This window comes from Mustela nigripes, chromosome 13 (genome assembly GCF_022355385.1).
Source record: "Mustela nigripes isolate SB6536 chromosome 13, MUSNIG.SB6536, whole genome shotgun sequence".
Classification (NCBI taxonomy): Eukaryota; Metazoa; Chordata; class Mammalia; order Carnivora; family Mustelidae; genus Mustela; species Mustela nigripes.
The window spans coordinates 77,356,347-77,370,738 of NC_081569.1; positions in this window are offsets into that span (position 1 = coordinate 77,356,347).

Sequence of the window (14,392 nt, forward strand, 5' to 3'; positions counted from 1 at the left end):
AGTCCCCTACTATTATTGTATTGTCAATTTCTCTCTTTATGTCTGTTAATACTTGCTTTATATGTTAAGGTGTTCCTATGTTGGGTACACAGATACTCACAGTTGTTATATCCTTTTTAGATTAATCCCCCATTATGTAATGCCTTTTTTTGTCTTTACTGTCTTTAATTTTTTTTTCACCTTCAGTTCAGGGTATATCTCTTTTCATCCTTTTATTTTCAGTCTATACGTGTCATTAGGTTTCATGTGAGGTCTCTTTTAGGCAGCATATACATGGGCTTTTTTTTTTTTTCTTAATCCATTTGGTCACCCTATGTCTTTTGATTGGAGGATTTAGTTCATTTAAAGTAAATATTGTTAGGTATGTACTTACTATCTTCATTCATTGTTTTATAGTTCTTCTGTTGCTCTGTCTCCTTGTGATTGATAGCTTTCTCTAATGCTATTCTTAGATTCCCCTCCTTATATATTTTTGTATTTAAGTTTTTGGTTTGTGGTTAACATGAGGTTTATATATAACATCCTAAGTATACAGCAATTTCTACTAATGTCACCTAAGTGCAAACACATTCTAAAAGACACATTTTATTTCTCCTCCTCTTATATGTTTTATTTATATAGTATAATATTTTAAATCTTTTTATTTTGTGTATCCTTTGACTGATATTTGTAGATAAAATTGATTTACTACCTTTGTTTTTTAATTTTCAAACTAGCTTTATAAGTGATTGGTCTACTAACTTTATATTTGCTTTGCCAGTGAAATTCTTTCCTGTCATAATTTTCTCATTTTTAGGCAAGGAATTTTCTGCTTAAAGCAGCCCCTTTAAAATGTCTCATAAGGCCAATGTAGTGTTGATGAACTCCTTTAACTTTTATCTGGGAAACTCTGTCTCTTCTTTCATTTAAGTGATTATTTTGCTAGGTAGGTACAGTGTTCTTCGTTGTAATTTTTTTTTTTTTTTCCTTTCAACATTTCTGTGCAGGCCAGAAAGGAGTGGTGTCTTTTCAAAGTTTCTGCTGAATAAATAGCTGATAGCTTTGTGGGGTTTCTCTTATACATAACTGATTTTTTTCTTGCTGTTTTTAGGATTCTCTAATTTTTATGATTCTCATTATTATGTGTCTTTTATGGGCCTATTTGGGTTCATCTGGTTTGGTGTTCTCTGTGCTTCCCGAATCTGGATGTCTATTTCTTACCACACTAGGAAAGTTTTCAGCTATAATCTCTTCGAAAAAATCTTCTGCACCTTTTCTCTTTTTTCCCTTCCGGGACCCTTACAACGCAAAGGTTAATATACTTGATGTTGTCCCAGAGGTCTTTGAACCTATCCCCAATTTTTTATTCTTTTTTTTTTTTTTTTTTTTTGGTAATGAAAGGAACCCCACTCCTCCAGATTGCTGATCCATTCTTGTGCATCCTCTAAAGTGTTTTCATTTACTTCACATCTAATTGATTCCTTATTTTTTTTTTATTTCTTATTGATGTTATGAGTTCATCCAACCTTCTCTCAAGCCCAGCGAGCATGTTTAAGTACATTACTTCAAACACTTCATCAAGTAGGTCGCTTATTTCCATATTTAGGTCTTCTGAAATTTTGTGCTTCCATTTGAAGCATATTCTTCTGTCCTCTTATTTTGTTTGTCCTTCGGCTTATTTCTTTGAGTTAGGCAAAATAGCTGCTTTTCCCAGTCATGAAGGAGTGGTCTTATGTAGGAATCTCCCCTGTGTAGAAATATGTGCCTAGCAGCTTAGGCCTTGCTGATTGGAGCTGTAGTGGAGGTACCTTGTGAGGATGACTGGGGCTGAAGCTGAAGCAGGCGTGGGTTGTGGTATCTCAAGGTGTTTTGTGCCTGGCCTGCCCTGGTAAGACAGTGGGAGCTGGTGTGGGCTAGGGACCTGTGGCTCAGTGAGGTGGCAATCCAGCTATACAAACAGTGTGCACTCTCATGGGGGAGAGGGAATATAAATGAAAGTACTCGCTACCATCTCCATCCTGGAGAGTGTGTCAGCAGTTTGGTGGATGCTCTAGGTTTAACAAATTGATTTTGTTCCTATTTAATCTAATTTCCTTTTAAGCTGCTGTGTTTTTGTTTTGTTTTGTGTTTGGTCTGCACCTGAACTCCTCAGTGAGATTATTCCCTAGTTTCCATCTTTCCTGCCACTCTCTATGTGGTTCCTACCCAAATGTAGTGTAAAAACTGATCAACCCTCAGCCTTTCAGGAAGAATTTCTCTCTATATAGACATAGATTCAGTGTGTCCAAGAGAGGATGTGGGTTCAGGGTTTTCCTGTCTTGCTAATGAGCTCTAAGCTAATGATATTTTAGTTCTGTTCCTAGAAAACACTGTGATCCTTTTTCTCTGTATTAGGTAGTCAGCTACTGGCAATTTTTTGAGTCTCCTTTGTCATTCTTCTCCTTTTTCTTCTTGTGATACTTTAAAATAACAAAGAGAAGAAAAATCTTTATCAGGAAGGTTGTATATATTGCTAAATTATTATTGATCATGTGAAAACAGGGTTATAATTGAAAGGTATTATGTTGCAATGTAGTATGTTAATAAATTAGATATTGTCAAGCAAAAATCATCAGAATTTATTCAAAGAAGGGAGAAAAGAAGGCAGTCTAAACTCAGCTGATGGGAGGGGTTTTAAAGTCAGAGGTGTGCTGGTAGAGAAGTTTTAGAGACATTAGGGAGGAATTATCAATGGATAATGTTAAGCACATTGAGTGAGTTCCGAATTGGAAAATACATTTCTTTGTGATTAGGCCATCTGAATTTGTTAATTGGTACCCAAGAAAGTTAGACTCCCATACATCTAACAGGGATTGGAAAATAAGGGAGCTTATCTTTGATGATGACTATGTTAAAAGCAATGGCTTTCATGTCCTTTTGATACACATTCATTGCTGTAAAACTGGCAGCAGGCTTATAAAAAGATGTACTTAGATTTCAAATGACCAGAGAAAGTATTTAGAACTTTTTCTAAAGAAAACACCTTAAAAACAAAGGATTTGGGGATCCAGTTTCAGGAAGCAGCCTGTATAAAGTTTAGTTAAACCGAAGGAAACATTAAGGCTATTTTGGTCAACAAGATAAAACTGAATTAGATTAATTATGAAAAAAGTTTATGAATAATTATTTAAGAATAATCACTGCCCTAGGATCCTATCCTAAAGCTGCTGGTTTTAATGATAAAACTAAACATAAATAAACAGTACTTCATGAAATAGGACCTGTTTCAGCATGACAAATGCACTTTGAAAAATGGAAAAAAATTTTTGAATTTTTTAATTTATGGAGAATATTTGCTTTTAAATCCCAAATCAAAGGAATTATTAAATAATATTTCTACTTTTCAATTTATATTTTGTCAATTTGAAATAAAGTTTTAATATTCATGGTTATATTATGCTTTATGCAGTAATACTCAACACAAAACAATTATTTAGTAACTCTAAAAAACAAAGAATGATTTCTTGCTCATCTTACATGTCCATTAAGTGTTTTCTTTCATCCTCACCCCTGGTTTCAGGTTAATGGATCTACTTGCGGCACTGCAGGAGAGAATAGTAGAGACTAGAAAATTGTTCACTGAGTCTGTAAACATCTGCCTTAATAGTACTTTCACTCATGCTTCATTGACTGAAGTCATCCATGATATTTAACTTCAAAGAGTGAGTATACCTGGAGAGCAGAGAGAGTAAAGTATTTGGTATAAACCATTTGTGATGATCACAGTCCACTCACTCATCACTAAATATTTTCACCATGCTATATAACAAACAAATGGAAAGACAGAACACGTATTCACTTTTAAGTTGTGTGTGATGATGAGATTTTGATTTGGTTAAATGTAAGGAGACATAATATATAAATTTTCCTCAAGATAACATTAATATCCCTATCCTGTTCCCCCTATTCAAAATGAACTCACAATTTGAATTTCTAAGTGACAAAGACAACCACCTTTGGCTGAACTATGCTGGGTATTTAACATAAATATACCTACTTTTGCTTATAATTCTTTGTCCATCTGAGTGGCTACTTGGGAAGCAGCCTACAGAGAAGACAAAGTTTATGCACAATGCTATTTCCATGAAGTTTCTCTCAAAGTATGTTTAGGTTTTTATAATATTTAGTTTCACCAAAAATATCCCCTGGCAATTAAGTTTTCCAGACAACTGGGTGAGTAAGCTAACCAGACAAGAGGCAAAACAGAGTAGACTCCCATTTCTCACTGTTCTTCTAAGTAACAATCTACTGGCTGTGAGTTGGCATGAGCTAAGGGCTCTTCTCTGGTGAAAGTTTCTGTCTCGGTGTTCAAGGGATCTAATATTTCCATAAAAACTATATGACCTCCTTATATATAATGGTAAATTAAGTAGTTTGAATCCAACTTCCTACTAAAAATTATGAGAAAAACTATATTTTTCATATGCTTGAAGGAAAATGAAATCTACCAACTCATTGAATAATTTGGGACTAAGATCTAGGAGAGAATAGAAGTCTGAAGAAGGAAGCCCGTTTTTTTATTCTACTCTTACAATTGATGGTTTTGAAAGTACCCCTTAGTACAGACTGCGAAACTGAAAAGAATTTCCATCTAGCTCATGGTGATATCAGAGCAAAAAGGCTCTATAAATTCTCCACTCTAGGAGAAAATGTAAATTAAAAGACTCCTAAATAAAGGCTCCACCCTTGGAGTAAAGGTAAAGAAGGAAATTTGGAAAATCCCCATACATTTTGGGTTTGGAACCCTAGAAGGATTGTAATATAAGAGAAAAACAGAAAAAAGATACAGACAAGCCCTTACAGGAAAAGAAGTCTAATTCCAAATCAAGTTAATGTTTGATTGGATTAAGGTAACTAAAATAGCAAGTTTCCAAGGCTAATGCAATGTAAAACTCAAGTACTTGTTTTGGGAAGAAACTAACATGATCCAGAGAATCAAGTTCTTTATTTTTCATTTGCAGTTTTAGTTGTTGAAACAAAAATTTGATAATTTTTAACAGATAAACAGAAAAGAATATACAAAGAGAACCATCAACTAACGAAGAGATGCACAGGAAATCTAAATATAATACAAACTGACTATTAGAAACTAGGTCTGTTAGAAATAGTTATAGATAGGATGTATTGTATATATAAATATCCGATTGCATATTCTAGATATGCTTTGGATTTATAAGAAGTTAATTTAGAGGGGCCCAAGATCCTGGTATAGGAACATCCTGAATCTATCTCCACTCAAAGACACAGAAAATCTATACCTATTATTCATTTCCCTCTAAAAAAAGATCTGAAAAATAGAAAAACTGCTTTTCACAACAAAGAATAAAAGGTAAAACAGGCAGAGACCTGGTCTTGCAAACTTCATCCCCTATACAGTGATGCACAATAGGGGAAGGGGCTCACCAAACAGGCATTTCTGCTGAAGAAATGAGAGGCTGGTGCCATACATCACACACCCCAGCACCTGGCATGTGCACTGGATAAAAAAAGACCCCACAAGTTTGGCTTCAGAAATTATTGGGGCTAATGTTCAAGGGTTTCAAAATGCTGTACAAAAATTAGATTCCCTTCTTGGAGGGATTATGTGCAGTGTCAATTGCTCCAAAACCTATCAAGAAACCCTAGCATTTTAAAAAAATGTAATTAACATACAGTGTTATATTAAGCTCAGGTACAGAATACAAGGTTTCAAAAATTTTGTGCACTTCTTAGTACTCATCAAGATATGTCTACCCTTAGTCCCCTTTACTTCATACATTCCCCCCACCACCAGTTTCGTTCTCTGTATTTAAGACTGTTTTCTCTGTTGGTTTTTTTTTTTTTTTTGAATTCCACGTTTGAGTGTAATCATAGGATATCATCTCTCCCACTGAGTCATTTAATTCACTTAGCATTATACCCTCTAGGTTCATCCATGTTGTTGCATTTGGCAGGATTTCATTCTTTTTGATGGCCAAGTAATATTCCATTGTGTATATATACTACATCTTTATCCATTCATCTGTGGGTAGACAGTTGAGTTGCTTCCATATCTTGGCTATTGTAAATAATACTGCAATAAACATAGGGTGCATCTTTTTTTTTTTTTTTTTTTTTTAAGTAGGCTCCATACCCAACACAGAACCCAACAAGGGGCTTGAATTTACAACCGTGAGAACAAGACCTGAACTGAGATTGAGAGTCAGAAGGTGACTGTCTTTTTCACATCAAATATTCTTTCCTCCTTGTTGAAAATGAATTGACCACAGAGAGTGGGTTTATTTCTGGACTCTGTATTCTGTTTCATTGATCTGTGGGTCTTTTTGCCAGGACGTTACCACTTTGATTTCTACAACTTTGTAGTATCCCTGAAATCTGGGATTGTGTTACCTCGATGTTACCTTTGTAACATCGTTACATGTACCTGTGTTACCTTTGTTGTTCTTTTTAAGATTGCTTTGGCTATTTGCAGACTTTTATAGTTCCATACAAACTTTGGGATTTTTGTTTTAGTCCTGTGAAAAATGTTGGCATTTTGATAGAAATTGCATTGGGTTTATAGATTTCATTGAGTAGTAAGGACATTTTAATGGTATTGCTTCTTCTAATCCTTGAGTCTGGTTTATCTTTTCATTGGTTTGTGTTATCTTCCATTTATTTTATCAATATTACATAGCTTTTGGAGTACAGATTTTTGCCTGCCTCCTTTGTTTATTCCTAGGCCTTTTTTTTTTTTTTGATGCAATAATAAATGGGATTGTTGTCTTAATCTCTCTCTTGGCTACTTAATTATTAATAAACAGAAACTGGTTATATTTCTATATACTATTTTGTGTCTGTGACATTACTGCATTCATTAATTAGTTCTAATTGTGCTTTGGTAGAATCTTTAGTGTTTTCCTTATATAGTATCTTATTATCTGCAAATAGTGAGTTTTACATCTTTATCTAATTTGGATGAGTTTTATATCTTACCCAGCTGCTGTGCCAAGGAGTTCCAATACCATGTTGATTAAAGTCATGAAAGTAGACCTCCTTATTCTATTTCTGATCTTAGGGGAGAAGCTCTCAGTTTTTCACCATTGAGTATATGTTGGCTATGGGTGTTTCATATATGGACATCATTATTTTGACATATATTCCCTTTTAACCTACTTCTATTGAAGGTTTTTATCATGAATGGGTGTTTTACTTTGTCAAATGATATTTCTACCTCTTTTGAGATGATCTTACAATTTTTAACCTTCCTCTGGTTAATTTAATGTTCCAAGCTGATTGGTGTGCAAATATTCAGCCAACCTTGCAACCATGGATTAAATCCCATTTGATTGTAGTGTATTATTTTTTTAAATCACTTTCTTTAAAGATTTTATTTATTTATTTGACAGACAGAGGTCACAAGTAGGAAGAGAGGCAGGCAGAGAGAGAATGGGGGAAGCAGGCTCCCTGCCAAGCAGAGAGCCGGATGTGGGGCTCGATTCCAGGACCCTGAGACCATGACCTGAGCCAAAGGCAGAGGCTTTAACACACTGAGCCACCCAGGAGCCCCTGTAGTATATTATTTTTTAATGAACTGTTGAATTCAGTTTGCTAGCATTTTGTTGAGGATTTTTGCATCAAAGTCATCAAAGATACTGGCTCGAGTTTTTCCATATTCTTGTATCAGGATAATATAGGCCTCATAAAATGAATTTGGAAGTTTTTTTCTTCTGTTTTTTGAAATAATTTGAGAAGAATAGTATTAACTACTCTTTAAATGATTGGTAGACAAGAAACCACCAAAATCCTATAGAAGAACATAGGCAGCAACCTCTTTGACCTCAACCATAGAACTTCTTACCAGACACATCTCTGGGAGCAAGGGAAATAAAAGCAAAAAAGAACTATTGGGACTTCAAAATAAAAAGTTTCTGCAAAAAAAAAGTTTCAACAAAGCTTTATAACGTAACTTATAGAATGGGAAAAGACATATCTGATAAAGGTTAGTAGCGAAAATCTATAAAGAATTTCTAAAACTCATTGCCCCCCAAATAGATAATCTAGTTAAGAAATGGACAGAAGACATAAATAGGTGCTTTTTCCAAAGAAGACATACAGATGTCTACCAGACACATGAAAAGATGCTCAACGTCACTCACTATCAGGGAAATACAAATCAAAACTACTATGAGATACCACCTCACACCTGTCAGAATGTCTAAAATTAACAACACAGGGAAAAAGAGAAGTTGGCAAGGATGTGGAGAAAGGGGAACCCTCATGCACTGTTGGTGGGAAGGCAAACTGGTGTAGCCACTCTGGAAAGCAGTAGGGAGGTTCCTCAAAAAGTTAAAAGTAGAGCTACCTTATGATCCAGCAATTGTACTACTAGGTATTTACCCAAAGAGTACAAAAATACTGATTTGAAGGGGAACACACACACCTCGATGTCTATACGACATTATCATCAGTAGCCAAATGGGAAGATCCCAAATGCCCATTGCCTGAAGAATGGATTAAGAAGATATGGGTGGTTCAGTGGGTTAAAGCCTCTGCCTTCGGCTTAGGTCATGATCCCAGGCTCCTGGGACCGAGCCCCGCATCGGCTCTCTGCTCGTCAGGGAGCCTGCTTCCTCCTCTCTCTCGGCCTGCCTCTCTGCCTACTTATGATCTCTGTCAAATAAATAAATAAAATCTTAAAAAAAATAAGAAGATATAGGGTGTGTGTGTCTGAATTTAAGAAACAAAACAGAAGAGTATAGTAGAAAGGAAAAAAAAGGAGGCATACCACAGGAAACTCTTAACTAGAGAGAAGAAACAGAGTTGCTGGAGGGGAGGTGCCTGGATTATGGGCTAAATGGGTAACGAGTGTTAAAGAGGGCACTTTAACACATGTTGTGATAAATCACTAAATTCTACTCCTGAAACCAATACTACTTAGCTAAAATTTAAATAAAATGATTGGTAAATGTTACTGTGAAGATATCTGTTCTTGTACTTTTTGTTTAGAATTTTTTGATACCATCAATGAAATTGAATAATCTGTTTTATTGTTTCCTAATTCATTTTTGGAAGATTATATGTTACTAGGAATTTACTCATTTCTTCTAAATTATCCAGTTTATTGGCATATGATTTTTCATATTCCTTTACAATCCTTTATATTTCTGTGGTGTTACTTTTCCCATTTCATTTCTGATTTTGAGTCCTCCCTCTTCCTTTTTTGATGATCTTGCTTAAGGGTTTATCTTTTCAAAGTACCAGCTCCTGCGTTCATTGCTGTCTTCTATTAACTCTCTATTTCATTTATTTCTGTTCTAATCTTTATTATTTCCTTCCTGCTACCAGCTTGAGGCAACCCTGTATTGCTATAAACCTTCCTCTTCGAATTCCTTATCCTATATCCCAAAGATTTTGTACTAGTGTATTTTTACTTGTCTCCAGTATTTTTTTTTAATTTCTTCCTTAATTTTTGGTTGACCCATTCATGTTCAGTAACATGTTACTAGATTTTTTTCTTGTGGTTGGTTTCTACTTGTATACATTACTGGTTGGAAAAGTTGCATGATATTTCATGCTAAAATTTTTGAGGCTTGTTTTGTGGCCTAACATGTGATCTATTCTGTTGAATGTACATATATACATGCAAAGTATGTATATTCTGCTGCTTTAGCATGTGATGCATAAATATCTCTGTTAGATTCATCTGGTCCAATGTGTCATTCAAAGACACTGCTCCCTTGTTGATTCTCTGTCTGGATGATCTAATCATTGATGTAATTTTTTAAGGTTTTAAAGTGCCCATTATCATTATATTCCTTTCAACTACTCCCTTTATGTTTATTAATATTGGCTTTATATGTTTAGCTGATCTTATATGTGCTGGATCCCAAGAACAGAGAGGAACAGCATGTGGTATTAGCAAGTTATATATAATGTTTGCATGGGTTCCTGCAGGTGTCCATCTATCTAGGATGGGGGTTGGGAGAGAAATAATCCCTGCCAGCTCTTTTAATCTTAGGGAAGTCACCTAAAGATTCTTGGCCCTCCAGCGTGCCTTCTGAGATTAGTAAGTAAATCTCCTTCATATATACCCCAGGTAATTTTCAAAGTGCTGCTTCTATGTTGTGTCCTAGTGCATTTTTATTAATGATTAAGTGTGGGAACCAGTTTTCTATAATCCTTAGGCTCTTCTCCTAGCCCTCCCTGCTGATTGCTTAAATAATCAGAGCTAAGCCTTACTGGCTTTCAAAGCCAAATGTTATGAGGACTTGCCTTCCTGGTGAGGGGTGCCTGGTATGGGCCCTGCTTCTCTCCCTTCTCTGTGCTTGTGGTGCCTCTCCCATCTGTTGTTAGTTTTGCTAGAAGTTTGGTTCCTACTGCATCTTCTCCCCTCCTACCTTTTTTCAATGTATCCGTCTCTCTACAATTAACTGGAAAAGTCTATGCTGCTACTCCTCAAGTCAGGTGTGTGCATGGGACCAAGTGAGATTAGTATCCTGGGACCACTCCCAGGGCACTCTACAAATAACAGACTGCAACACAGTCCAGTCCTTCAGCCTATAGGATAGGTCAAGGAGGCACTCACATAGAACATAAGCAGAGAGACACTATCTTTGTAATCCTCTTAGTATTTATACAGCTTTAGGAGGTGGACTTCCCAGAAAAGAACTTGTTCATACACCCTGACTCCTGATTTTCGCAACTATGACTCAGGGGATACCTCCAGCTCTCCTGATTTGGAGACCAGCAGAAATTACAACCCCAAGGGACTATATATAATTTCATAGTTTAAAAAATTTGCTGCTCGAGTGCCTGGCTTCTAATCAGCCTGATACTGGTTGCTAAATGAGACTCTTCTCCTTGGGCCATAGGCTGTGGCACAGCCTTAGCAATAGGGACATACATCAAGAAAAAAATCAGATGGTTTAGGCAATCAAAAAGGTTCAAGAGACAACCACATGCTAGGACTAAGGTTGAACAATATGGATCATCCCCTCTGAATGGCCACTCCTTAGGGACTGAGAAGTAGTTGTTTAACCTAATCCATAGAATTGAACACATGGAGTCAAGAAATATGAGGAAACAGAAAAAGAGAAAATAAAATCTCAAAAATAAGTAAAGAATTCAAAGAAATGGTCATAATGATGTTTACTAAACTCAGTAGAAGAATGGATGAACACAGTGAGACCTTCAACAATAAAAATCAAGTGACAAATGAAAATCACAGAGGCGAAGATATGGTAACTGAAATGAAAAATACATTAGATGGACTCAAAAAGATTACATACACTACAATAAGCAGAAAAATGAATCAGGAAGCTGAATTAGGCAATAGAACTCATCCAGACAGAATAGTAGAAGAATTTTTAAAATATTAAGGGACATCTGTGACAACATCAAATAATACATCTGCAGTTTAAAGATCCTAGTAGATTAGAAAGAGGGACAGAAAACTTTTAGAAACAATAATGCTTGAAAATTTCTTGAGCCTAGGGAAGGAAACGACTATCCAGATAAAAGCAGCTCAGGGTGTTCCAAATAATATGAACCAAAAAGGATTTATACCAAGATAAATTATAATTAAAATGACAAAAGTTAAAGAGCGCTTCATAAAAGCAGCTAGAGAAAAACAAATTGTAATGTTTAAGGGAACCCCCATAAGACCATTAACTGATTTTAATGCAAGAGAGAAAGGGAGGACATATTCAAATTAAGTAAAGAAAAACTTCCAACCAAGAATACGGTAGTTGATAATGTTATTCAGATTTGAAGGAGAAATAATTTTCAAGACAATCAAAAGATAAATTCATCACTACTCAGCAATCTTAGGAGAAATATTAAAGGGACTTCAATAGCACTGATTTATAATAACAAAGTAAAATTCATGGGATAAAGTCATTAAAAAGACAAAATTAGTAAAATCAAAACTACAATAATATAAAGGACACATATATACATATTTTTGAATGTGTTAAAATTTTACTATCAACATTAAAAAGACTGTCATATCCATAGTATGAAATGTGTGAACTTCACAGTAATCACCAAGCAAAATCTTATGGTAACACACAAAAGAAGAGAGAAATAGAAAAAGAAAACAACAGAGAAGAATGACAAAAACAGTTAGCAAACTATTAAAGTAGCAATAAGTACATACCGTCAATAATTACCTTATATGTAAATGCACTAAATTGTCCCATCAAAAGACAGGGTGGAAGAGAGCTAAACAGATGGCAGGGTAGGATCCTGAACTCATCTGGTCCAGTAGACACACTGAAATAACAGTTACATTCGATGCAGTTAATACTCAGAATGATCTGAGGCAAACTAGGCTTTCCACAGCTAATTGCAGAAGAGACAGAGATAAACTTGGGAACCAAACTCGAGGCAGCCACAAGTACACAAACTGGAAGGGTATCACTAGCACGGAGAAGTAAGAGGACCAGACTCCACACCAGGCACCCCTGGCACTGAGGACCCATACGGGACAGATGAGTCCCTGTAACATTTGGGCTTTGGAAAACCAGTGGGGCTTAATTTGAAAAGTGCAGGAGGATCATGGAAAATGGAGTCCCTACTCTCAAAGAGCCAACATACTAAAATAACAATTCAGACTGCTGCTGCTTGTGCTGTCTTGGCAGTGTGTCTAAAATATATGTGAAGGAATCTTAGAACATGTTCTAAAGCAGCAGGGATCTTTAGGAGATTTCTCCAGGAACAAAAGAGCTGGGTAGGGGAAGAGAAATTGAGAACATCAGCAGCGAAGCTGGGTGCATACAGGAACAGGTGCTAACACTCTCCATCTACCTCGCTAACACTTTGCAACCCATCAAACCTACTATCTTGGCCGGCATTCCTCCAAAACAGCTCCTGCCACACCACATACTGCAGGCAGCCAAGGTCAGGAACAGTACCATTTCTGAGTGACTCAGTGTTGGGGAGAAGGAGAGAGAGCCCCATACATCACCCACACCTGCGGTTGCAGCAACCGTGTATCTTAAATAGCTGCACAGGAAGCAAACCCTACATTCCAACAAGCCCATGACGGCATGAGAAATGGCTCTCAAAAATATAGGAACCAAACCCACAGTAGGCAAAGTGGGTCATTGCAGACCCTTAAACTCTGAGAATCAGAAATTACCAGATGGTAGGGTTATGGGTAAATGGGTGAAACAGAGAGACGTGATCAACAAGCACAAACTTCCACTTTTACATAGTAATACTGTGAAAACTTTCTTGATGACAGAGGGTGACCATCTTTATCATTGTGAGCACTGAGTAATGTATAGTATTGTTACATCAGTATGTTGCATGCCTGGAACTAATGTAATATTGTATGCTGATTATACTTCCACAAAACACAAGACATTTAGTGGCTACATGAATAAAAACAGACACATCAATATGCCATACACAAGAGACTCACCTTGGAACTAAACACACACACACAGACACACACACACAGACACACACACACACACACAATGAAAGTGAATGACTAGAAGAAAATATTTCATACCTAGCAAAAGGAAAAGAAGACTCATGTAGTTATAGTCATATCAGACAATATAGATTTAAAAACAAAGACTACAATAAAAGACCAAAAGGCATAAATCTAGCAACAAGATGTAACATTTATAAATATATTCACTCAATGTAATAGCCACCAAAATCTATTAAGACATACTAACAGTCCTAAAGTTTAAAATTGACAACAACACAACAATAGTAAGAACTTTAGTACTACACTTACATCAATGGATAAATCAGAAAATAAGAACTTCAGCCTTAAATAACACAATAGACCATGGAATTAATAGATATACAAAGAATATTCCATTCAAAGGAGCAGCATATACATTTTTCCCAAGTGCATATGATACATAGATTACATATTAGACTGCCATATAAAGTCTTATTTCACAAAGATTGAAACTAGAATGGATTATAAGAGAAAACTGGAAAAACTACAAATATGTGGATATTAAACAACAGGGTACTGTATAACTAATGAGTCATAGAAAAAGAAGAATATACCTAGAGACAAATGAAAACAGAAATATGACATATCAATCAAGTGGTAACTTTATAGCAATACAGACCTACCTCAAGAAATAAACAACAGAAATCTCCAGTGAACAACTTAACTTTATACCAAAAGGAACTTGAAAAAAAAAAAAAGGCAAATGAAACCAAAACTTAGTGGAAGGGGAAATAATAAAGATAACAGCAGAAACAAGTGAAATAGAGAATAATGACAATAGAAAAAGAAAAAGGAAACTAAGAGCTCTTTGAAAAGAAAAGTAGAGATTTTTTAGATGGAATTACTAAGAAAAGGCGAAAATAAAGTCACGAATAATAGAGAAGTTACAACTAACACCACAGAGATACAATTATAAAAGACTACTACAAA